The sequence below is a fragment of the Bubalus bubalis genome, chromosome 2, assembly GCF_019923935.1.
Source record: "Bubalus bubalis isolate 160015118507 breed Murrah chromosome 2, NDDB_SH_1, whole genome shotgun sequence".
Classification (NCBI taxonomy): Eukaryota; Metazoa; Chordata; class Mammalia; order Artiodactyla; family Bovidae; genus Bubalus; species Bubalus bubalis.
Window position 1 is genome coordinate 12,318,485 of NC_059158.1, and position 23,934 is coordinate 12,342,418.

Below are 23,934 nucleotides of genomic sequence, written 5' to 3' on the forward strand. Positions count from 1 at the left end.
TGACTATGGAGCAAGAGGAACAGTAAATCTGCATCTTAGTGATGGTGACTAGTACTCACTGCAGGAGATGCCTCACTTCCAAAAGTCCTGGGAGCATGTGGTGAGGTGTCCTATTTATACCAATGACCTTCCCCGTGTCCAGAACTTGAACAGCTGCACAATATATATAACGGAATGGAAAGTAACATGACACACATTTCAAAGAGAAAACTGGAAAGGCATATATATCCAACCTTCCTTTTGGCAGTACGTGACTATGTTTCTTTGCGTCTATGTCATAAAAATAACAAAGGGGCCAGCATGGGGCATGAAGGCAGAGACTGTTTTAGGGGAAATTATTTTGACTCCCAAAAATGAAAGCCTTAAGTGAAGAAGAAAACGTTTGAGAAAAAAATGGATTACTGATAGAGACTCTTATGGAATGATATCATCACTTTCTGAATTGGAATGGTACATTATAAAAGGTACCAATCATTCCACTTAATAGATTTTAAAATGACTACAGATTTTTTTTTTTTATTGGAATCCTTGAGCTCCAGGATCCTGTGTGCATGACTCTGTATCTTCAGGGGTATCTACAATAATCCTACACATATAATAGTCACTCAATCCATGTGTTGCAATTAATACATTGTGAAAATCTCAAGAGTGATGAAGGATATGTGTGTGTTGTGTACACACAACTGTAACCATAGGAAATTATAAGCTTTTATGGAGTACCTACTGTATACATCATACTGCTCAAGGGGAGGAGATAACCCAGGTCTCAAGCAGCATACGAACACTAAGTTTTATAAAAAGGAATGGAATTGGGTCATTTATAGAGATGTGGATGGATCTAGAGTCTGTCATATACACTAAAGTAATTCAGAAAGAGAGAAACAAATATTGTATCCTAACACATATAAATGGAATCCATCAAAATGGTACAGATGAACCTATCTGCTGGGCAAGAATAGAGACGCAGATGTAGAGAACAGAGATGTGGACATGGGGTGGGCGGAAGGGGAGGATGAGACGAATTGGGAGAGTAACATTGACATATATACACTTTCATAGGTAAAATAGCTAGCTAGTGGGAAGCCGCTGTATAGCACAGGGAGCTCAGCTCAGTCCTCTGTGATGACCTAGATGGGTGGGATGGGGAGGTGGGAGGGAGGTCCAAATGGAAGGGGATATATATACATATAGCTGATTCACTTCGTTGTGCAGCAGAAACTAATGCAACCTTGTGAAGCAATTATATTCCACTTAAAAAAAAAAGAAAAGACACTGGGCTTTGTGGCAAGATAATGACAAAGTGTAAAACCATTTTAAATCATCATTTTAAAAGTCAAATAAACTCTTTTCTCCATCAACAAAACAACTCCCCTGTCTGTCCATTTACAAAAATCAATGAACCCACCTCTGGCATCCTGAGCTAGAAAATCAAGGTTAAAGGCAAGGACCCCTTGTCCGCCTGGCACTCATCTCCTTCCTCACCCCCATGACCCATCCTCCAGTTTACTCACTTCCATCAGTCTGGAAGCAAGTGTGCTGCTTGCTCAGATTGCTGCGATTGCTAGAAGAGGCTCTGGAAGACGCACTCCCACACTTGTATCATCCTTGGCTCTGAAACACGCGCCTTCTAATAGTGTCGCGGGAAAACAGTTAATGTTGTTTTGCCATCATTAAACTGTCAGTGCTGCTCAGTTGAAAGCACAAATAGCGTACACACACATAAAAATGCTCAAAAAGCTTGGAAATAGGTTTATTTTTCTCTGAACACAGGAAGAACATAGGGACTTATTTCTGTTACACCTCACCCCATTTTACCCCCTAACCAATTTCTGGGCTATAAATGTAGTTGTTACTGTTAGTCTTCTCAGAGAAAGTATATATTGAATAAAAGCATGGGAATGTCGTTTTACCGATATGAAGGAAAATCTTGTTTCCAGAATTCACGTGAGTACCAAGGTGGAAATATGGCAAAAATACAGAGATGGGCTGGTCAATACAGTTTGAGGACGGGGGTGGTTCTAGACAGACTCTATCTCCCCTTCCTGCTCTAGAACTCTAAATCTGTGATCTGAAAGAAGAAACATGGTAAGAAGGGAAGACAGGTGAGCAAATCGCTTGGAGCTACATCATGAGATGACTTTCTGGGACTTTCCTGGTGGTCCAGTGGCTATGACTCCTTGATCCCAATGCATGGGGCCTGGGGTTTAACCCCTGATCTGGGAACTAGATTCCATATGCCACCATGCTGCAACTGAATACTCTGCATGCTACCACGAAGGTCAAAAATCTCGGATACCGCAATGAAGACCTGATGCAGCCAAATAAATAAAATATTAAAAAAGAGATAGAGAGAGGGGGGACTTTCATTCTCTGTCTTAGCTACACAGCAGGACAAGGCTGATCAGGAGGAACCAAGACCTAAAAGCAGAGCTGCTGCTGCTGCTGCTGCTAAGTCGCTTCAGTCGTGTCCGACTCTGTGCGACCCCATAGACGGAAGCCTACCAGGCTCCCCCGTCTCTGGGATTCTCCAGGCAAGAACACCGGAGTGGGTTGCCATTTCCTTCTCCAATGCATGAAAGTAAAAAGTGAAAGTGAAGTCGCTTGGTCGTGTCCGACTCTTAGCGACCCCATGGACTGCAGCCTACCCGGCTCCGCCGTCCATGGGATTCTCCAAGCAAGAGTACTGGAGTAGGGTGCCATCGCCTTCTCCGGAAAGTAGAGCTAGCTTTTGCCTATTTGTTGGAAAGGCCTTCGGAGAACATGCCTAGTTTTGGAAGCTAGGAGGAGATCGAGACTGGAATCACACTGGTCAGACAATACAAAGTGGATCTCAGAGGGGTCAACAACAGAATTAGTGAGTCTCAGCACAGGAAGAACAGGGACTTTCTGCTCCCCTTGTACATAGGATGCAAGGTCCTGGGGCCAGCACTCCACTTTTCCAGCAATTATATCTATTTCTATTAGTAAAGCTGTTACCATGACTAGTGGATTTTTCAGCATCATGAGAGAAAGGCAAAGCAAGAACATAGTCTTGTGTTTTACACTGGTTGTGCTACGTTTTTTACAAATTGAAATCTCATGGCGACCCTGCGTTGAACAAGTCTTTTGGTGCCGTGTTTTTCCAAAAGCCTTTGTTCACTTCCTGTCTTTGTATTGCAATTTGGTAATATTGAAATAATCAAATGCTTTCGTTAGTGATCTTTGTTGTCACTGCCACAACTAGCTCAAGGCTCAGGTGATGCTTAACATTTTTAGCAATAATGTATTTTTAAATTAAGGTGGGTACATTGTTTTTTAGACAGCATGCTATTGTATATTTTATAGCCTACAGTATAATGTAAACACTACTTTTATATGTACTGGGAAACCAAACAATCTGTGAGGCTCATTTTATTGTGATTTTATCTTTATTGTGATGGTCTGGAATCAAACCACAATATCTCCAAGGTCATGCCTGTGCTGTATTAGAGATGTAATCTAGAATTTAAAATATTTTGTAGATAGTCATAATAGAGAAGCAAGGAAAACGTTCTCTCAGTAGTAATGTGGACCACCATCTACCTTGTATAAACCTGATTGCTCAAGTGGAAAAGCGTCTTTTCATTTGGTTCACAATAAGTGGACAAGGGCATTGGTGGGAAATGGTGCTGAATAGAGTCCTCGGGGACAGAGCTGGTTAACATCCCCCAAGTAGGGGTGGGCGTCCCTACATTTCCCTAACTCCTTACAGCTGGGTTAGGTATCTAACAACTAGATCAGTACCATGAACTTCAAGTGGAAGTGACGTTTGTCACTTCCAAGCCTGGATATATCAATGCCAAGTGCTTCCTCCCTTCCCCTCTCCACGGTGATTTGGAAGTATGATGCAGATGGCACAGCAATAAGATGGAAGCCCAGCCTCCAAAGTCTCTGCTTGGATGAGAGCTGCCAGGGAAAGCCTGCATCAACCTGTTACAAGCACAAATACATTTTTGTTACTGAAGCATAACAGTAACATTATCCTGACTCACATGGTCCCTGGGGAAAAGGGGGAAGCGATTCTGCTGTCCTTCTTACTGGAAAACTATGGACCGAAGAAAGACAATGACTACTCCTTCAGAAAGACTACCTTCCCCCTCGATGAGATCTGCAAAGACAGATGACATAGAAACACGGTGAAGCAAGATAATTTTGTATCTATTTGCCCAGTTCTCTGAGGTCCCCACCGATCTCCTGACCAATGCCATTTGTGACCAACTTTTCAGTAAACCTTACTATATTTACCTGGAATTGAGCCTGCACAGAATTCTGTGCTGACTTGGAAGAAGATGTGGCAATACCTCTGATGAAGCCATGAGTCTTAATCTGCTTAATGATTTCAAGACTGCCTTCTCATTTATTCGATTGATGTTGAAGACTTTCTATAGCAGTAGAGTGCCTCCAGGTTTCCAGGATCTTTTCGTCCAGTCCAGGTGCTTCAGAGAAATACCGACCTCCTGGCTCTAGGCCCCCAGGCTTTCAAAGTATCGCTAGAGAATTTAGCATTTAGTCAAAAGGACACTTCACTGTTACACAAATGAAAGCCAGTGGTAAACTAAAACAAATGAGATCTCAAAATCAATCCTTTTTATTTAAAACTAAGAACTTTAAGGACCTAATGATCAAGATGATGTTTTTGAACATCTGATTGGGCAATGTACTTGAAAGTGCTTTTCAGGGGAAAGAAAAATTTTTTTTTTTTTGCTACAGTGCACAGAAATGCTCTGTTCCTTGGCTTTAGACAAATGGAGAATACTCACCTTATTTTTTTGAGACTACTTAACCCCAATAACAATTTAGAATTACTATCATGCAGCCGGCTGTCTCATAGTCGCCTTTGTCTTTATCTACTAGAGCTGTGGTGCCTCCTCACTGCCTGCCTCTGTTTCAATAGTGTACAATCTGGTTATTATGTGAGTTTTATTTTTTTAAGCACCAAAACCCTGCTTTTAGCCCATGGATTTCTTTATTACCATCTAAGGAGCCCTGGCAGACTGGAGCCATTTTTCCCTTCGACAGACCTTTAAATGATTCTTCATGCTTTTGTCACATAATTAAAATTAGATTACTTTAACTCCCTGCTGGCTGGCCTGAGTGGGGGCCCTTGTAAAGCCTCCAGCTGGCGGAGGGGTCATTGAAAAGGTGGAATATGGTCCAAACACACTCAGCCGCTGCCTTCCCCCACCCCCAGCCAGGAGCCATTGTGTGCCTTGCCAGTTAGACAAGATTTACCCCGAGTTTATCAATGGCTGCTTATTTTCTAAGGGCTGGATTTTCTTTTCAAAAGACTTGGAGTCAGGGATTGGTATGTTTGTTTCTAAAGAGCTGGAGCTCTTCTAGTCCCCATTTTCCAGCCCCCAGAGAGCTCCCCTCTTAGTGCTTTGCCTGGTGGCTCAGCCAAAATGGACCAGAAAGAACAAGCCCGTGAGCACATATACTGTCATACATGTTGGTGTCCAAACATTTGCTTGGTTTCCCCGCTAAGGCCGAATGCAAAAATCCCTTCTCTCTTCTCTAGGCTGTTCTCCTTTAAACCTCCCCCTTCCCCTCTGTGATCAGGACTCTCCTTGGCTGCATTTCTAAGCACAGCCTCAATTGGGTTTCCACTTGGAACAGCAGTGAGAGCTCCCATCATGGTAGATCTACAAAACAGCTCTTCACAACACACCTACTCCTGCTGAATTTTTAACACCTGCGGCTTCTCGCTTCTCCATTTCCTCCCCAAGACAGAGAGGCAGGACAAGTGAAGTCCAGTGTTACTATCCATCAAGGAATCTCAGCTCTGTCTGCTAAAAGAACAGCTCTGGGTCACTCTTGGCATTTTCTCTAGCCAAAGACCTCCTCCCAGCCTTTCCCTGGATCATTTCATCCATCCGTCTCTCTGCCTGCCTTTCACTCGTCCACTTTCTATTATACAGCCCAGCCAAGAGAGACGGTTTGAACTTGATCAGATGTGGACTAGACTCCTGTGTTAAACACTTACTAGAGCTGTGACCTAGAGTGAGTGACTTAATGTCTCTGAATTTTATTTTCTTATGATAAAATTAGGGATAATAATATCACCACCTTATTACTGAAGTTAACAGAATTTCTTCTTCAAAACTAAGCTCTGATTAAAACGTGTGGTGCCCTTAAGAAAGAATCTTCAATTCCCAGAATTTCATTTCTTAGTGGAAAACTACCAATACTTCACATAAAGTCATCTGCTAACATTCACACAAGTGTGCTTGTAGGAATGTCTTGAGATCACAAGAAACCAGCTTTGTTCTGGTCATTGTGTCCTCATTTTATATCATCCAAGAAAATAACTCTCACAATTAGAGGGAATATGACAAAACATCCAGCAAAAACCAATATTCCTATTTTTAAGTGGTACATTTGTGGTCCAATTCCTGTTTTGAGTTGTTATCAGGGTTGCTACAGAAATTTCTTTAAAGACAGACATACTTAGAAGAATGTCAAGAAACTTATTTTTAAGTACTTTAAGGTTTTGATGTAAGAAAAAAGAATACATCAAAGGCAAGAAGGTGATAAAAACAATGACAGCAGTAGAAAGAGTTCTAAATCATCAATGAACAGCTCGGAAACAGGACAATCCAAGGGGGAGAATTAAGTCAAATTTATAACTTTCCTAATTTGTAACTACTGAGAAAGCACAGTAATGCACTGTTTCTGTGATATAAAACAATACTTTCTAAAAATCCAACCTGTTCTAGAATTTCTTATCCCTTTCAATTACTTCTTTGTTTTGAGGTCTTATTTAAAACAAAATGGAATTCCCTGACAGCCCGGTGGTTGGGACTCATGGCTGAGGCCCGGGGTTCAATCCCTTGTCAGGAAACTAAAATCCCACAAGCTTTGCAGCCTGGACAAAAACAAAAAGAAAGAAAGGGAAAAACATGAAACAAAATATTCACCTGTAAAAGCTGGGAAGCCTTTATCCTGCATTTCCTTATCAGATGGGTTGTCACCTACAGGAATTCTTATGGAATGGGATACAAGAATAAATTTTGATCATTTTATTTATCATTTGGAAGCAAGAAGCACAGCCATGGGTGAACATATTCAGCCATTCAGTAGAGAATCTTGGTTAATCAAAAAGTGGCATGATACAATAAGTAATTGATGGAAAGTTCACAAAGGATAATTTAGTGTATGCTAAAGGTGATATTTCAAATAAATGGGGAAATTTCAAGCTATTCAATAAATGGTATTAGGACAAGAAGGTAGTCACCTGGAAAAAAATTAAATAAACCCACATCACATTTCTTGAACCAAAATAAATTCCAGATAGAAAACATATTTAAATAAAACCATAGAGTATTAAAGAAAACAAAAATGTTTTAAATAATTATGCAGTGGCAAAAGCTTTTCTGACTCAGAACACAGAAATTATAAAAAGATATATTTAACCATGTAAAAATTTTAAATTCTGCACATCAAAGAAAAAACAAAAAATGCAAGACAACCACCACACCAAAACGTAACTACAACCCATATCACAGATGTGGAGATAACATCTTTCTAACAGAAAGACTTTAAAAATGGCTCTTAAGTACATAAAAATAGTCTTAACCTTACTCGTATTAAACAAAATGCAAAATAAAACCATAATAAGACACAGAATGACATGTCAGTGAAAAGTCAACAGTACTTCTTAATTCTTACACTCAGAGGAACCACCTGGAGATGGGCTTAACCTGCAGAATCTGATAGATCAAGTCTGCAGTGACGTCTGAGAGTTTGCATTCCTAACAGGCTCCCTCCTGACAGCGGCCCACTAACCACACCCTGAGCAGCATGCATTGCTGGTGGGCCTGTATATTTATATTAGCAGGCTGGAAGCAATTTGGTAACAGCTTTCAAAATAAAAAGTGCACAGGCTGTCAGCAATTATACTTTAGTCATTCACAGGGGAGCCTGGGATGCAACTGAATATGCAGATGAGAGAAAACCATATAATCCAGATACAATCCATGCAATTGAATATGCAAATGGAAAAAAGAATAAGGCTGATACTGATGCAGAGAAATCTCCAAGATACTTTAACTTGATAAAGAAGTTTCAGAAAAGAAAAACCACCTACATGTGTCTGTGTGTGTGTGTTATTGAATGGGCTGAAGACATCTGAGTGTTTTTTCCATCTTCACCACCTGTCCAAAAGCACTCTGTGATCTAGTTCTTCTGTCTCAGATAGTTTCCATAACTTTTTCAAACTTGCTTGGTAACACACAAGCATGCAGAGTGCTATTTGCTTTCCATGGAATTCTCTGCTCCACCACTGTGGGCAGACGGTCACAACTTTCTGTTTTTTGATTGTCCGAATACGAATCCTCAGACATGCATTATTTTCCCTCCAGCTCCACAAGACACACTTCAAGCTCTCCAAGTAGACTCCTTGAAGTCCCTCTCAGGTTTAAGGGGTGGTAAGGCAGAATCTTGTATCTTGTTTAAACTGCTATTTCTGGAGCCTCTGCCACTTGCTTCATTGAAATAGAATGTAGCTAGAGATCGTATTGTTGCTGCTGTTATTTAGTTGCTAAATCCAGTCCTACTCTTTGGTAACTCCATGGATTGTAGCCTGCCAGGCTCCTCTTTCCATGGGGATTCTCCAGGCAAGAATACTGGAGTGGGTTGCCATTTCTTTCTCCAGGGATCTTCCTGACCCAGGGACTAAACCCAGGTCTTCTGCACTGGCAGGCAGATTCTTTACCATCTGAGCCACCAGGGAAGCCCCTGCTGCTGTTACTGCTGCTGCTAAATCACACATCAGTCATGTCTGACTCTGTGCAACCCCATAGACGGCAGCCCACCAGGCTCCGCCATCCCTGGGATTCTCCAGGCAAGAGTACTGGAGTGGGTTGCCATTGCCTTCTCCGAGGGAAGCCCCTAAGAGATCCTATTACATAGACTCTAATCATGTTAAAGACTACAAATCTGTAGCCTAGGCCATGTCTGGCAGTGTAGATATTTAGATTCTTTTTGTTTTTATTTTGTTTTGTTAAAAAAATTTCCCAACCTCACTGAGAGAAATTGACACATAATACTGTATAAATTTAAGGTATACAACATGTTGAGTTGATACCATTATAAATTTCAAATGATGGCCACAGCAGTACTGGCTACCACCTCCAAACCATCATACCATTACACTTCTTTTTCATGCTAAGCATATTTAATATGTACTCTCCGTGACATGCAAGTATAGGATACAGAATTATTACCTACAATCACCACGCTGTCCATTAGATCCCCGAATTGTTAATCTTCTAACTCCAAGTTCACACCATTTGAGCAATGTATCCCCATTCTCCCACCCCCTCACCTCCTAGTGACCACCACCTCTACTCTGTTTCTCTAAATTTGCCTTTTTTGAGATTTCACAAGAGATGTGAAATTTTGTTTGACTCTCAGAGTCTTGGCCATTATTCTCTAACCAAAAGATTTTACATGAACTTCCAGATTTCTGAAAATCTGAAAGATCTGCCAATAAATGGCCTGCATTCCTCCTTTGAAAGATTTAGCTGGAGCTAAGCTATGGCTGGGGCTTCCCTGGTGGCTCAGATGGTAAAGAATCTGCCTGCAATGCAGACTCAGGTTTGACTCCTAGGTCAGGAAGATCCCTGGGAAAGGGAAAGGCTATCCCCTCCTCAGTTCAGTTCAGTTCAGTCACTCAGTCGTGTCTGACTCTTTGTGACCCCATGAATTGCAGCACGCCAGGCCTCCCTTTCCATCACCAACTCCCAGAGTTCACTCAAACTCATGTCCATCGAGTCGATGATGCCATCCAGCCATCTCATCCTCTGTCGTCCCCTTCTCCTCTTGCCCCCAATCCCTCCCAGCATCAGAGTCTTTTCCAATGAGTCAACTCTTCGCATGAGGTGGCCAAAGTACTGGAGTTTCAGCTTTAGCATCATTCCTTCCAAAGAACACCCAGGGCTGATCTCCTTTAGAATGGACTGGTTGGATCTCCTTGCTGTTCAAGGGACTCTCAAGAGTCTTCTCCAACACCACAGTTCAAAAGCATCAATTCTTCGGCGCTCAGCTTTCTTCACAGTCCACCTCTCACATCCATACATGACCACAGGAAAAACCATAGCCTTGACTAGACGGACCTTTGTTGGCAAAGTAATGTCTCTGCTTTTCAATATGCTATCTAGGCCTACCCACTCCATTATTCTTGCCTGGAGAATTCCATGGACAAAGGAGCCTGGCGGGCTATAGTCCATGAGGTCACAAAGAGTCGGACACAACTGAGCAAGCTTCACTTCACTTCACGCTGTGGCCATTCCTTTAGTGGGACCCACAGGGTGCCATGTTCCAACAATTTCCTTGTCTTGGGTTCACCCATTATTAAACTGGAAGTGTAGTCTTTCTTCTACCCTCCTGTTTCTTTTCCAGGTGTACATTTTGGTGTGTGACACCCCCCACCCCATGCCACAGAGCACATTCCCAGTGGAGCAGGGCTGGCCCAAAGCAAACCTGCAAAGCTCTGGAGCATCTTATCACTTCTTTGTAAAACACTTCCCCACACCGAATGTCTTTTCCCTCCCTCCACATCCACCAAGTTAGTGCTTTCTTATTGCCCCAAATTATCTTTTCTGAAAGAAATAGATCAACTCATTCATTCACACTAAATTGTTAGTGATTTAATACATCTTTGGTGGGGGGGAATGTCCAAAAATGTTTAGCCTTTCCAAATGGTGACATACCAGCCAACCAGACACTTTGGATGAATGAGGCATTTGGGGGCAGGAGACTAAGATCCTTCAAACCACACCTAGTGGACAGTTACTTCTCCACTTTACATCAGCCAGCTAAAATATTTGCCAACACCATCAGAAGGGCTGTTCCTTTTTGTTTCACTGCCTAGGGGTTTGCCAAGGAATCCCTACCCTAGTTGGTTCTTCCTGGGAGAAATATTTATGTAATTCATTCCTATTCTGAGATGGGGCGCCCTGTGTGTTTTAGCCTACCAGAAGCTTAATATATGCCAACAGTGCAGTATGGCTCTAGACAGGCACACACACATGCATACATGTGCACACACATAGACACACACACACTTGAACATAAACTTAGCCATGTCATCCACAGATAAAACATAAGCAGTAGCTTCCCTGAAACCTTAACCCACCTCTGGGGATTTGTACCGCTCATTCTGAGAGTCCGCATTTTGAGAAGAATGCTGATAGGTTATGAGCTTTCTGATGAAAGAAACCAGGAGAGGGATGATGTTGGAACCACACCAGTAATAAGAGAAGGTTTAAAGAAAGACTCAGTGGCTGTCTTCAAAGGTTTGAAGGGCTGTCACCGACAGGGAACCAGATGGATTAGGTTGTTGTCGTGCCAAGGAACAAACTAAGACCAGTGGAGAGATGCTAAGGATGAGAGTGGGAGGCGATTTTGGCTCTGGAAAGAAATTTTAACAGCTACTAGATAGAGATTACAGGAAAATGACTTTCCCTTTCACTAAAAATATCCCAGGAGAGGCTGTCTGACCATCTGTTTGGAATGCTATAGAAAGAAACCTTACAATAGTTGGTGGCCTGACTTGAGTTTGCTGGGACTTTTGATACCAAATCCCACTTTTTGTGTGATCCTGCTTGCATTTCACAGAGAACATATCATCCACAAATGCAGGAAAATGCCTCTACCTATTCCTTTGGAATTCCAGTATAGTCATTCAGGTCCAATTACACCAATGTTCTCTTTCAGACCCAGCATCTGGGATTTCTATAATTTCACCTTCATGACCCTTGGATGTGCAGCCTTTGTATTCCTGTTGTCAGTAAGCCTGTGAAATGGATTTTTGCTCAGTGGGTCTTTCCTAAGCATGCTTGCAAAGCAGATGATGTGGCCAATTGTTTATTTTATGGACAACCTTTTTTCTGTCCCCAGAACATGCTAACATATCTATGACTCACATTCACAGGACAGAAGGATTGTTCTGGCTTGTGTTTTTACTTCTTTTGGCCAATTGGAGAGATATTTATAAACATTTATTGATTTGAATTCATAAGCCAAAGCAGGGGGGCAAAATCTTGCTGGGCTGGTTGCTATGGTAACTAGCATTTCACACGTGTACTCACCAGCCAGCAGTGAGGGCTCAGAACAAAACCCACAGCCTACCTGTAGCTTCCAACTGCGTATTTGCTCCTTTTACATTTCTAACACCATTGATAGGATGTATAAAATAGATAACTACGGAGAACATGCCATATAGCACAGGGAAGTATACTTAGCGCTGTGTGGTGACCTAAACGGGAAGAAAATTCAAAATATGTGTAAGCTGATTCATTTCACTGTACAGAAGAAACTAAAACAACATTGTAAACCAACTATACATCAATAAAAATTAAGAAAAATTTTATGTAGTAAGGCTACATTTTAAATTCTGTCTACTAAAATAGGGGATGACAGAGGATGAGATGGCTGGATGGCATCACTGACTCGATGGATGTGAGTCTGGGTGAACTCTGGGAGTTGGTGATGGACAGGGAGGCCTGGCATGCTGCGACTCATGGGGTCGCAGAGAGTCGGACATGACTGAGCGACTGAACTGAACTAAAATATTCACCGTCTCTTCATAGATGTACAGGGACACTTCTGTCATATATAAAGTCTCCTCACATGTGTGTTGTTCCAAGGCTGTCTTTGTTGGTTCCCACACAAACACCATGGGACTTCCCAGGTGGCTCAGTGGTCAAGAATCCACCTGCCAATGCAGGAGACTCAGGAGACGGGGATTTGATCCCTGGGTCAGGAAGATCCCCTGAAAGAGGAAATGGCAACCCACTTTAGTATTCTTGCTTGGAAAACTCCATGGATGGAGCAGCCTGGCAGATTGCAGTCCGTGGGGTCGCAAAGCGTTGGACACAACTGAACGACTGAGCTCACTTGCTTGCACACAGATACCATTCTTTAAAAATCATTGATAGAAATGTTCTCTTAAATCAAATGCTTTTTAATCAAAAAAGAAAGAAAATCAGTTTTTCTCTTCCACAGTGCCGTGTGATAGCATATTGCACTGAAATAGAAAAAAAAATTGTTTTTATTCATCCTTGAGAAGAATAATTGATTCTGTACCTCTCTTGGGGACATTTTCCAGATTTGTGACTTCTAATCAACTTGATTGTCGAGAATTTAAAAGCTTCTACCTCAGTTCTCTGCCCTGTGTTGCAGTTGATTTGTAAGTTTGGGTTGTATTTTTTATCAAAGAATTTACAGCTGGAATCAAGGACCACAAATATAAAGCAGCAGACAGACAACTCAAGAAAAACACAATTAAATGAGATATTAGGGAACACAGAGGGTGACAGAAGCAAAGCATGCTGGGTGGAGCACAAGAGCTGCAGAATCAGACAGAACTAATTTGACCCAAGTGTTGCCTTGAGTAAACAACTTCATTTTTCTGGAACCCTCTGAAATGAGAATCGTATCTTCCCATAGGGTTGTCTTAAGGATCAAATGTCAGCTTTACACAAAGTGCCTAAAATAATGTCAGACCCAAAGCAAGCACCCAAGTAATAAGAATTATTATTTTTGTGTTGGGCTAATTTACTGAGATAATAAATTATGTTTTGTTTTTGCCAGAAAATATCCAGGTTTTATGATGCGGTGGAGCTTATATAATTTTTAGTCCTGTTTTTAAAAACATGATGAAAACTTATGAATATAGAATCAGGTATAAGGAAGAACTATACATGCAAATTCAAGCAGACAAAAGCCTCAAAGTGGCACATTTTATTATTTAATCACCTGACACATGTCTGTAATATTTCTTCCTACACTTTCTGACTATACACTCTTTGATTGCCTCTTCATACAACATTAGTTTTGTAACACATTCTCTGAAGCAAATACGGAGATAACTCAGTCATTCTTCCAACAGGGTTAATTGAAATTTGCTTTTTGTTATTGATAGCTGGGATGCATAAAACATGTGACTTCACATTGGTTATACTTGCTGTTTATAATACTGTCACAGGCTTATGTCTTACAAATACAGGGATTATGATCAATTTTATTTTATGTGATTCCCATAAAATAGGAAGAAAATAAAAGAAAAATAGAAAATATCGTGCATATATAACTGTATGTATAGCATCACAGGGTATATTCTAGAAAGCTCCTGTTTCGATTAGGCATCCATGAAAATGGAATAGTTGTTGTATATTTTTCTCCTTAATATTCAGTTCCAATATCTGTGTTGTCAGCACCAAGAAGAGGTAACCTATCATAGCTTTTCAGGTCGGGGTAGGAACGCATGAGCTAAGTTGCTTCAGTTGTGTCCGACTCTTTGCAACCCTATGGACTGTAGCCCATCAGGCTCCTCTGTCCATGGGATTCTCCAGGCAAGAATATTGGAGTGGGATGCCATGACTTCTTGGTAAAGAGCAGATGGGGAGACTAGTCTTTCCTCTGTGGGATTTTCTTCTATTACTCCTAAAACCTGACCATTTCCTCCTACTGACAAGAAAAGGAGAAAATGGCTCTATGGCAGAATCGATTTTATACCATGACAAAATGCGTGTATGTCCATATAAATGCTTTCCATATGGAATGTGCCCATGTGCAACCACACTGTTTAAGTAGATGAGACAATAACAAGACAGGTTTCGTATGCATATATGCAGGTATGTAAAAATCCTATTAAAGATTCATTAGAGATGGTGAAATACAACTGTTCTATGAGATCACATCAGAGTCAAGGTGATCTTTGTTTAAAAGATGCTAATCAAGGTTGCAGGAGAACTACTGTAGGCTTTTTAGGGGATAATAGGAGAAATTAGAGATAGACGAGACCGTTTAGGTGATTCAGCACTTCAAGCTCTTGACGGAGAAGATTTGCCTGGTGCCCTACGTTCACTTATTCTTCTCCCAGGTAAGTTATAACAGATTCAAGAAACCAGGCTGCCATCAGCTCCTCAGGAGTTTCTCTTTTGTGGAATTAAGACCTCTGGCCTTGTTCCACTCTCGTTTAATTCTGTTGTTGCCTCCTGGATATACAGTGAAATTCCTGAGCCTTTAAAAGTCCCTTCAGAGTATCTTCAAGGAAAGAAGGAGGGGGACTTCCCTGGTGGTCCAGTGGCTAATACTCCACAGTCCCAATGCAGAGGACCTGAGTTCAATCCCTGGTCAGGGAACTAGATCCCACAGGCTGCAACTAAGACCCGGTACAGCCATATATATATATATATATATATATATATATATATATATATATATATTTTTTTTTTTTTTTAAAGGAAAGAACAAAGGGAGAGAGTGTGAGTTTCTTTATAAGAAACTTTGGACCAAATGACACTCCCCCATACACAACCAGCTCACTATTGACCTAAACCATAGACTATCACAGAGCCCTTCCCACTTGCCATAAGGACCAATAAAGAGAGCATGCCAGGTCTCATAAGAGGATAGTTAGCTTGACAGGAGAGGCCATAAATAAGTAATTCACATCCAGGTCCGATTTCTTTTGTTTAGTTTAAGTGTCCCAGCGCTACCTTGCTGTTTTATTAATGCAAGTGTCTCATTTCCATTCTCAGTTTCAAAGCCGATGGAATTGAAAATAAAAAAACAAACCCCAAACCAGACCCCTATATCTGTCAGTAGGCCAGTCCATCAATCTCCCCATAAAAAGTATGTCAATTTGGTATACTAAAGACAAAAACTCTAGCGGCATTGTCTCTAGTTTGATTGTTCGGGACGCATATTTCCTATCCTATCTTGGTTTGCTATATCAGTGCTGCCGTACAACGAGAAACCATACCTGGCTGACTGTAAAGCGGACTCTACCAATCTGTGTGATCAGCTGGTTAAGGAAAATTGGCTCTCATTCTCTAGGATGGATCATGAAAATGAACTCCAGACATGACTGAGTGATGGTAGAGGAACTCGGGAGAATACTGCCCACAGGCAAATGCCAACATTGAACTGAGTAAGCTGAGGACCTGGAAGAGATCCATAGAGGCTCAAAACTGGAAGGAGCTATAGAGATGGTCTAGTCCTATCTCCTATAGGCAAGAAAACAGAGGTCTAGGCAATTCAAATAAGTTCTCTGACACTGGCATGAATTGGGAGCAAAGACAAGAATAAAATCTAGTCCTTCTGACTCCAAGCTAACAGTATAACCTGAGGTTCTTAAACAGAATGATCTAACCCTGGGAATATAAATTCACCTTCTGGGGACTTCTCTGGTGGTTCAGTGGTTAGGGCTTTGCCTTCCAATGCAGGGGATACAGGTTTGATTCCTGGTCGGGAAGCTAGGACCCCACGTGCCCCATGGCTAAAAAAAACCCCAAAACATAAATATGGTAGCAAATTCAATAAAAACTTTAAAAGTTGTCCACATCAAAAAATATATTCACATGCTAGGAAATACCCAAAGCTGTAGCATAACTATGCCACTTCTTTTAAATCTTAAATACTGCCTTAAGATGGGCTTCCCTGGTAGCTCAGATGGTACAGAATCTGTCTGCAATGCAGGACAATTCAATTCCTGGGTTCAATTCCTGGGTAGGGAAGATCCCCTGGAGAAGGGAATGAATACCCACTCCAGTATTCTTGCCTGGAGGATTCCATGCACAGGGGAGCCTAGCTGGCTACAGCCCATGGGGTTGCAAAGAGTCAGACATGACTGAGTGACCAACACACTTAAGATAGGTAACTTAATATTTATTTTAAAATGGGCATGTATTTATTTTGCAGAAAAACAAGGAGGAGAAAGCAAAATTTCCATGAATTTTTAAAAAGAACCCAAATATCACAGGATGTTTACGCTTGGGGCAGATTCTCAGAAAGAATGTGTTGCCACTGCTCAAGGCACATAGTGGGCTGTTAATCAGCATTGCTTTATCTCTCACTGGCTCAAACACCCAGGAAGTCCCTTCAAGAACCATTTTTGGCTAATTTCTTTCGTTCTGGCCATTTTCCCTTTCTCTGCCCCTACATAAGCAAGTACAAGTGACTCAAGCCCATATATACTAGATTCTGGTTGGTTTCTTTCTTCTTGGATGGGGGTGGGGGGGCATCAATGTCTATGACATATGTTGAAACTTCAATCATTTCCGTACTTCTCTGCCATATTCTTTTTGAACTATAAGTTCAATTTAGCACGGCTAAGTTTGGGAAGGAATAAGTTTATATATTTTTAATCTTCTCAATTTTGCATAGTGCTTTTTCTTAGTTAGATAACAAAGATATTACTCAAATTCATATCTACTTGTTTTTCTTTATTCCAATTTACTATCAGTCCTATGTTTCAAAGAGTAAACACAAATTTTCCCCTTCACTGAGTTTCCCTCCTGTGCTGCTGAAATTGCTGTTATATTAATAGTTAAATCACCTGTGGTATGAAGCATCTATTTTCTGAAAGTATAAACTGAAAGAGTGAACACTCTTTACACCTCTTATCAAACCTCTTGAGATTTGTTCAGAAGAATGGCTAGGTTTAGTTAGGTAGATATTCCTGATTTGTTTCTGTCCAGAGAAACAGACGACAAGCCTTATCATCTATATAGCTCTTCACACTGATGTCTCCAGTTCGTTACCACTTATTTTATCCGTGTAGTATACTTTCTCACATGCCTTTAGACCCCTTCCTATGCAGCAGCAGAACATATTTCCCTGTTATTTGATTAGAAGTTTAGTCAGGTGAATTGCTTTGGCCAGTGGTATCTAACAGATGTGACATTGGCAGAAACTTAAAATGTGCTTTCATATATCTGCTTGCTCTCTTATGTCTCTGCCATAACATAAGATCATTCTCAAAGCCTGCTATACCCAGGAGGAGGATGAGAGACAGATGGAGCAGAGTCGCCTCCCGTCAGCTCCAGATGTCTGGGTGGGTCCAGCCAAAACCAGTATTTGGTTATTGCATTTGAGAACCTTGAAGATATCATTCTATTGGCTTCCATCCTTTTGTTGAAAAATCAACTGTTACTTTTATTGTTTCCCACCTGGTTATTGCAAGATTTTTTTTTCTCTCTTATTTTTCACATTTAACTGTGATGTGCTTAGACATGGTTTTCTTTATTTTTCCTGAGGGTTTCTTAAATCTGTGGCTTGATGTCTTTCAGGGTTCTTGGTTTCTTGTTGTTCATTTTTATTCTCAGCCACTGTCTTTTCATGTATTGCTTCTGCCCCATTACCTCTTTCCTCTTCTTGTAGAACTGCAATAATACAAGGACTAATGTTTTCACTGTATGTCCTGTCTCTTATATTCTTATGGGTATTTTCCACTTTTTGTTATTATGCTGTTGCTCTGGGATTCGGCATGGATATTTTCTTGTGATTTATCTTCCACTTATTAAGTCTCTTTTCACTTGACTCTAATCTGCTAATAAACTCATCCATTGAGTTCTTAATTTCAGCTATTGTATTTTTTTACTTCTAAAGTTATCATTTGATTCTTTTTATGTTTTCCATTCATCTGTCAAAATTCTTATCTGATTTTTAAAAATGTTCTGAACTTTCTAAACCTCATCTGATACTCCATTTTCTACAGATTTATTTCTATTTTAAATGATTTCTCTTGCATTTTTTCCATATCATGTTGGATCCTCATGTGACTGGTCAGGTTTATTGAGTGTGAACATCAGTTGATCTCAGATGATATTATTTTCCTCTAGAGACATATTTGCTTCTAACAGGCTAAGGCACTTGCAATCCCAGGTCACCTGAATCCAACCAAAGATTGAGAAAAACTGGTCAAAAAAAAAAAAAAAAAAAAAAAAACTGGTCCATTTCTGGTTTACCCTACTCTAAAGATATAATTCTTCTGGGTCCCAAAGCTTAGGTGAGGGTTCCCGAGGTATTGCTCATCCTTAGCAGACCAGGATCTTCATTTTTTGTCTTCCTAGATTTGTGAGTCAGTGGAGAGCTTTTCTTTTTTATTTATTTTGGTTTTGGGTCTTGTTGCCGTGCACGGGCTTTCTCTATTTGTGTTGAGCAGGGTCCACTCTCTAGCTGTGGTGCACGGGCTTCTCACTGCAGCGGTGCTTCTTTGTTGACGAGCACGGACTCTAGGCATGCAGGCTTCAGTAGCTGCCGCATGGGAGCTCCAGAGCATGGGCTCAGTAGTTGTGCTGCATGGGCTTAGTTGCTCCCTGGCATGTGAGATCTTCCTGGACCAGGGTTGAACCCCGTGTCCCCTGCATTGCAAGGCAGATTCTTAACCACTGGACCACCAGGGAAGCCCTGGAGAGATTTTCTTAAACTCTCAGCTGCCTTTTCTGAAATTAACAGCTGCCTCCAAGAGAAAGTTGTTACAAATACTGAGCTTAGTTTTCTGAGTTTCCTTTTTTCCCCTTCCTTTTTTGTCATGGCTCTAACTTCCAGTTTCTTGTCTATGACACCTGGGCATTTCCCTTTCTATCAAGCAATGTGATGTATTATATTTTATTGTTGGTATTTTCTTATGATTTAACATGGACAGAGGAGCCTGGTAGGCTGCAGTCCATGGGGTTGCTAAGAATCAGACACAACTGAGTGACTTCACTTTCACTTTTCACTTTCACGCACTGGAGAAGGAAATGGCAACCCACTCCAGTGTTCTTGCCTGGAGAATCCCAGGGACAGGGGAGCCTGGTGGGCTGCCGTCTATGTGGTCACACAGAGTCGGACACGACTGAAGCGACTTAGCAGCAGCAGCAGCAGCAGTCATTAAAAGCGTGAAATCAAACCATCTGGATTCTAATCCCAGCTCTGCCACATATTGGCTATGTGACCAGGAGCAAGCTACCTATGTTCTTTGAACATCAGTTCCTTCATTTGTAAAATATGAGTAATAATAATACAGACCTCATATGAGGATTAAGAGGATTAATAGAAGTGGAGTGTCTACAGCAGTATGTGGCAGATATTAAAAGTTCAATAAGTTATTAGCTGTTATTGTTCTCACTATTATTCTCATGATCATCACCACCATTATCATCCCATGCATTTCCATGTGTTTATACCAAAAATAAAGCCCCTTTTTAATGGAAATGCAATATATTTTCTTTTTAATCCCCAAACGGTATCACCCTGCCATCTGCCATACAAAATAAGATTCCCTCCTCTCTAAGCTCAAGTAGGCTCAGAAGATGCAAATCAACTTTAAATTTAGACTGTGTAAACTATAATCAGCAAGTGCAAAGTGTTTCAAGGGCGATTTATATATTTTCAAACTAATTATAAATAATGTGTATTATCTTCTCTCTTTCTTTGAATGGTCTGAATCATGGCTTCTCTACATCAGGGCGAATATTTGAAAGGAGGGACTTGCAGATTAGTGATACCTCCAATGGCTCAACTATCAAAACATGCTTTGAATTGAATACCCGATTGTGAATCCCCTACAGACAGACGTCCCCAGACCTGTGAAGACACAGCAAGAATGAATCAAGTGGAGGATAATGAGGGAGGCTTTGTAGCAAAGTCTACTGAATGACTCCTTGACATTCTCCGATCTCTGACATGACAGACATATGGTGTTTATCAATAAATAAAAAGGATATAATTATGTTGAGGCTGAAGCATTCAGGGCTTGGTAACATTTGGTAAGCTGGAAGGCTGTCTGACCTGCTCTTTATCCTGACAGGTAGAATAAAATAAAGTATCTCCATAAAAATCTATTCATAGTACACAACAATCTTTGGTTGTCTTTCGCTTCCTCAAAGAAGCAGTGGGGTCATGCTCTAATTTGTGCCCATGAATGTATGTTAATATATTATTTAAATGACACTCCAAGATAGTCACAATGAGTCGTTACAGCTTTCAATGCACAGCTCCTTATATCTCCAGTCTGAAGGTCAGGGCTTTTCGTGGCGTGTGCTTAGGGTAAGATCTTTGCTATCATCCATAATTTCTTTTTATGGTCACAGCTCCTACTCAGTCTTTAGGAAATCTCATTGGTTCAACCTTCAATCTGTCTTGGGAATCTTGCCCTTTTCCTTCCTTCTTTAGTTTTTTATTTGACTACACCCGGTCTTAGTTGCAGCACACAGGATCTACTTCCCTGACCAGGGCTCAAACCCTGGTCCCCTGCACTGGGAGCGTGGAGTCTTAACCACTGGACCACCAAGAACGTCCCCCATTCCCCCCAGTTTTGCCACCACCATAGTCTGTGCCCCTTCACCTCTCACCTTGATGATTATGAAAAAAAAAAAAAAAACGTGAAAGTGAAGTCGCTCACTTTCCAACTCTTGTCCAACTCTTTGTGACCCCTGTGGACTGTGGCCTGCCAGGCTCCTCCATCCATGGGATTTTCCAGGCAAGAATATTGGAGTGGGTTGCCATTTCCTTCTCCAGGGGAATCTTCCCGACCCAGGGATTGAACCTGGGTCTCCCTCAATGCAGGCAGGCTCTTTACCATCCGAGCCACCAGGGAATCCCTTGAATGATTATGATCACCTCTTAATAGTCTTCAGCTAACATTTAGAGTGATGTCACATCACACCCCCACACAAAATCCTGCAATGACTCCAAAGTCCTTACAACGGCTTCCTAGGCCCTGTGATCCAGACCCCCATATTTTTCTTCTACCACTCCCTTTACTCCAGCTGATCGGTCCCTTGCTGTTCCTCAATATTTTAGACACTGTCCCTCAGCCTGGAATACTCTTACCCTAAATTCTAGAAAAATGCTTCAAGTCCTCATTCAAATCTTGCCTCTCAATGAGGCTTAACTCAACAACCCTACTGAAAATGAGAACATGCCCTCATACAAGTATAGCCTAAGTAATATTAGTAAAAGAGTGGCAGAGAAATCAGGATACTGACAAACATCATACACACCAAACACTTTTCAGAAAAGTGCTTCTCTGCCTTATGCCAGTAAAAAATAACATAGAGGGGGACATATATATACCTACAACTGATTCATGTTGGTTGATGTATGGCAGAAATCAACACAATACTGTAAAGCAATTATCCTTCAATTAAAAATAAATACATTCTAAAAAAAGAAATAACATAGAGCAATCCATCTTCTTAACTCATCTTATCTGTGGATTTGTATGATCTGGGGAGAATTCTGGAAATCCCTAGCCAATGTATTTTGCCATTTAGACTTTTGTGATAGAAGTATCCAAAATGGTTCCAGGAAAACAGAGGGAGATTTGGATTTTCAGCTTCAATGGTGGCTCAGATGGTAAAGAGTCCAGCTGCAACACAGGAGACCTGGGTTGGATCTCTGGATCAGGAAGATCACTTGGAGAAGGAAATGGCTACCCACTCCAGTATTCTTGCCTAGACAGAGGAGCCTGGTGGGCTATAGTCCGTGGGTTGCAAAGAGTCAGACATGACTGAGCAACTGACATTTCCACTTTACTTCACTTTTCAACATTTAAAAAACCTCCAAACCTACAATATTTATCAGTCATAATTGTTTTATTCTTCCCAAGCTTACCGATATGACTGAAATAATCAATATGAGTAGGAGGGAAATAGATAGGTATTATATTCATGTATATGCTGCTGCTGCTGCTAAGTCGCTTCAGTCGTGTCCGACTCTGTGCGACCCCATAGACGGCGGCCCACCAGGCTCCCCCGCCCCTGGGATTCTCCAGGCAAGAACACTGGAGTGGGTTGCCATTTCCTTCTCCAATGCATGAAAGGGAAAAGTGAAAGTGAAGTCGCTCAGTCGTGTCCGACTCTTCGAGACCCCATGGTCTGCAGCCTACCAGGCTCCTCCGTCCATGGGATTTTCCAGGCAAGAGTACTGGACTGGGGTGCCATTGCCTTCTCCAATTCATGTATATAAATATATATATATATTCACTAAGGAACATATTTTTAAGAAAAGTTAAATAATTAAAGGCCATATATGTATACAATAGTTGGACCTAAGCTAATTTATTTTGATACACAGTACTATGATATTTATTATAAAGTACAAGGCAGCCTAAGAAAATGTTTGTTTTTTTCATGTAAAATTGCTTGTTGGTCTTTTTCCTAATAAAAAAATAATGATGGGTTTTCACCCATAAAAGTGCAAGAAAAAGAAAAGGTAAGTTGAAATTGGAAGAAAAATACAATTAGGAAAAAAAATCTGTTTTTAAAGCTGTGAGGGAAAATATTTTATAAACATCTTTCTAGGATTAGAAAAATTACCAACTGTGCAGTTTGTTACTTAAATTAAATAACTTGTGTATCAGTGATTCACTCTTGAATTATCCTTTTAAATTAAAAGACAAAGGATTTAATTGTGATAGCCTATATTGACAAGGAATCTCAGTGCACATTGAAAACGACATTGTTCCATATCCAAATAGGGGCTGAGTGCTTTCATGCAGTGTATCATAAATAGAAACAGAACAGATAAGCCAAAATAAATTATTTTCATAAAATGTTTGGGTTGTTTCACTGTGTTTTTATGGGTATAATTAGATGAATTGCTTTGCTTTGTTAACAAAAAGAAACAGATATCGTAACCATAATTATGCATACATTCATGAATATTAATCTTTATATCTTTATTTTCACTGTTTATGTGATTAAAACACAGTACAGAAAGTTTTCTTTATTTGCACAAGATCACCTCAGAATCATTGCCAGAATCTGACAGAAACTCTGATTGTGTTTGACTCTTCAGTGTGTTTTTTGGCTCATTTATTGGTACTTGTCTCTTTGGCAGAGCCTAATATAAGAATAAGCTTCCCAGGTGGCTCAGTGGTAAAGAATCCGCCTGCCAATGCAGGAGACCTGGGTTTGACGCCTCAGTTGAAAATCCCACGTGCCGAAGAGCCCACACACCTGCAACTAAAAAAAAGAAAGATCCCTCATACTGCAATGAAGACCCAGTGCCACCAAATAAAAATAAAAAAAATTTTTTAATTTAAAAAGACAGTCCTCAACAACCAATAGTCTATAGAAAAACAAGCAATGAGAAAAACTTTTACCCCAGAAAATAAATATATTTTTAAAAATAAAT